Source organism: Otolemur garnettii, unplaced genomic scaffold (assembly GCF_000181295.1).
Source record: "Otolemur garnettii isolate 467f Iridium unplaced genomic scaffold, OtoGar3 scaffold00134, whole genome shotgun sequence".
NCBI classification, from domain to species: domain Eukaryota; kingdom Metazoa; phylum Chordata; class Mammalia; order Primates; family Galagidae; genus Otolemur; species Otolemur garnettii.
The window spans coordinates 2,956,641-2,960,190 of NW_003852529.1; the positions used below are offsets into that span (position 1 = coordinate 2,956,641).

Genomic DNA, 3,550 nt, shown 5'->3' on the forward strand with positions numbered 1-3,550 from the left:
CTCCCATTTTAGCCTTCGAGTAGGTAGGACTACCAGCACATGTCACCATGTCCAGCCTTTATCTATTATTATTATTTTTTTTTTTTTTGGTACAGCTGGAGTCTCACTATGTTTGCTCAGGCTGGTTTTGAACTCCTAGACCTAAGGCTTCCTTTGTAGCTTCCACTGTAGCTTCCCAAAATGCCAGGATGATAGGCCTGAGCCATTGTGCCTGGCCAATGCTCTTTATAACCACTTATTTTTGAACTATGACTTGACTAAAAATATTTCTTATTCAGTACTCTAGCCTTCACAGCCATTCCCTAGAAGAGCACGTAGCTCTTCCCCTCTGCAGGTTGTGTATCACCTGAACAGGTCCTAGTCATAAAGATTCTGAATTACTAAAGCTAATATGGGGCACAAATGTGTAGATCAGAAAAGCTTTGCTGGCAGGCAAGTCAAACACACCTTTATTGGAAAATGCCTCTAAAAATAAAAAATTCTCAGTATCTACTTCACATTGACAGGAAGATACCACTATTTTCCATCCAACTCAGCATCATAACCATTCTCAGTGGTAAGCCATTATTTTCTTTTTAAGAAAAGAAATGGCGAGTGTAAACAACCCAGTTTTCCCCCATTTTGCTTACCCGAGGGAATGACGAAGGTATAGCCCTGCTTGAGCTCAATGCGCTGGCAATCTGACACTCGGTCACCCAGAAAGATGTCTCCCTGTTTCCCTGACAGCAGCCAATTCTCGTACAGCTCCAGGTTGTGGGCTGTAGGGGGGATGAGCCAGAAGACCTGTGAGTTAAAAAACTTCAGTCTGTTAACAGCCATTGACATGACCCAGTCGTCTTCCCTCAACTGATAAATAGGTACAAAGTGAAGACCACCAGGTAGAAGAAAAGCAAGCAATTCTCCCAGCTTATAGAATTTGACTACTTGGGAAATGCTAGAAGTTCTAAGAAAGGAGATATCTCTTGTTCTCTACTTGATCAAACAATACAACTTCCCTGGGGTCTGACTGCAGACTAGAACCCATCCAGGACTCAGAAAGAGGGGCATTTGGCATACTTAGACGGTCCTTTAGAAGCCCCTGGCTGGCTGACCTCTAGAGTCCTAAATAGCATGGTCGGTTGGGTATAGTATCTTCAAGAGATATTTCCCAAGATAGTAATTAAGACCAACTGGACTTCAATATATCTAAAGGAAACAACGCGACTTTTGGATTTTGGAGGTATAGTTATTTTAGAGCAAGACCTCACATTTTATATAGTATCTGTTTTCATTCTAGTTCTACCTTTCACTCACAAATGCACTCACTTCCATAAATCTCAGCCTTTTGGCTAAGATCAAGCACAGTATCTGTTCTGACCAGTTTAATAAATGCATTCACTTCTAGTAAAATTAAAAGGGTAACAACAGAGAGTAATCCTATACACTTGTGAGATTACTTCTAGATTTCCATTCTTATGTAGTATTCAGGAACATTCTGACAAGGTGGAATGTACTTTTTTTGAATACGAATAATCTTCAAAACTTATTTACATCCTCAAAAAAGACCTAAGGCTTCCTTTGGTCACAATTCAGACCCATGCCTCTATACAAGAGAAGTTGGTTTGGATCTATATTCACTGAAGACATAATCAAGTAATGCTAACCTCTGGAAAGGAGTAAGAAATCTTAAAACCATTACTTCAATCCACTCTATTTTTCATGTTAGGGTTATTTTAACTGGTTTTTAACAAGATAAGCATCATATTTACACTCTAGGTGCTTAAGGATTATTCTGTTAATTTTATTTTTTTTTATTAGATCATTAACTTATACATTACTGCATTTATGGGGTTCAATGTGCTGATTTTATGTACAATTTGGAATGTTTACATCAAACTGGTTAACATACACCCTTCACCTCATTTAATTGTTGTGTTTAGACGTTTATACTCTACTCTTAATATATCTGACATGTACCCTTGCAATAGGTTTGGATCTTAAATTGCTGATTTCATTGTGAATCTATCTAAATTTTGTGTTCTTTTCCACTATGTTACTATTAATACATTTCTAATACAGAAATTGTCTTGCCCTCCTAAAATCACTTTCTTGGCTTCATTTGGAAAAATCTGTTTTGGGAATCTAGAAACAGAACTGTTGAGATGTACTAGTACTCTGCCAATATTAGTGTAATGATAGAGTAAATGAATACTAATTCCTGCAGAACACTAGCCAAAAAGGTCAACTTAATATATATTTCTTCCCAGATAAGAATGGGGACAATTTCCTAACAGATTCATTTCCAGGGTATATTCAAAATCATATAACCACTTCATATTCTAACCTCTATTACAACTATGACCATACCTTTCCCCCTTGATGAATGTGATACCAAACAGAGGTACCACCAAAGTCCACGTGGAAGTCAGTATAGCAGCCTCGAACACTCATAAGACAGTACCTGACCCCCCCAAAAAACAGCAGCATTAGTGTACTGATAGAAAAAGAAGATCTGCCCCACCAAAATGCTACACTTTCCCCTCATGTGCTCCCTCAACTTTCTACCTAATCGGCTCCTAATCAACTTCTAATAAGTGGAAGAATGCAATTTCAGGTCATCACATTATCAGAAAGATATAGTTTTTCTCTTTAATCATGTGATTATATGCTACGTTCACACACATTCTTCCTTTCTGAATTGTAAAGTTTTCCCCTTAAACAATCTTTAAATATAATCTTTTTGCTCATTTAGCACATGACCATTCCTTGCTACCCCTTTGGTCTCCCACAGCACACTGACGAAAGGTGGGGTGTGCTGCTTACTTCTGCACTTTAGGGTACTGCATCTCCAAGATGGCATTTGTTGATTCAGTCTGACTCTCCTTTAAGTGCCTTGGCCACATGTTGTCCACCCAGTCGATGAAATCCACCTTTAAAAAGGAGAAAACATTTAGGGTCCAAAGGAAGGGCTGGGATTAAAGAAAACTATAAAGTTAAGAAAAACAGAATTTGGTGAAACATACATTAAAAGACTACAATGTAATTATAATCTGTATTTATTTTTTTAGCCTGGTGAAAGTTGCTTTCTGAAAGGTACCTGTAAACTCACCAAACATACCATTTTTAGAGCAGCTAAGATGCCAAAAGTAAAATAAAAAAAGAAGAAAAAGAAAAAAGTTGTATATGCATTTGTAGTCCCACATGGGCTATGGTGCTACAGGAACCAGCAGGTTAGGAATCAGAAACTCCAAGTCTGTCATGTTTCACAAGATTATGTAAGGCCCCAAAACTCATCTATAAGACTAAGATAATTACCTTGAAGGTACGTTGTATGGATTAAATGTAAATACATGTTGACCTTTTTGAAATAAAGTCATCAAATTTCAGAAATCTGTGTTAAATAATATTTTCTGAAAAAAATGAGAAGTGAAAGCAGTATGAAACTATATCAACATTTTACACTAAATCATAACATGTCCTGCATGTCAAGTGTCTGCACCCAACCACTGAACTCCAGCTAGGTGAAAAAAAAAACAGCTCCAGGTAGATAAAGTGTTAAGAACAAAACAAT

The 3,550-nt window shown here is 37.4% G+C and overlaps 1 non-coding gene across 1 annotated transcript; it reads left to right on the forward strand.

The window, feature by feature from the left end:
* Positions 1 to 1,311: 1,311 nt before the first annotated feature.
* Positions 1,312 to 1,498, forward strand: LOC111727967. Its single transcript, XR_002775389.1, has one exon. It is a non-coding gene; the product is annotated as a U2 spliceosomal RNA (small nuclear RNA).
* The last annotated feature ends 2,052 nt before the right edge of the window (positions 1,499 to 3,550 follow it).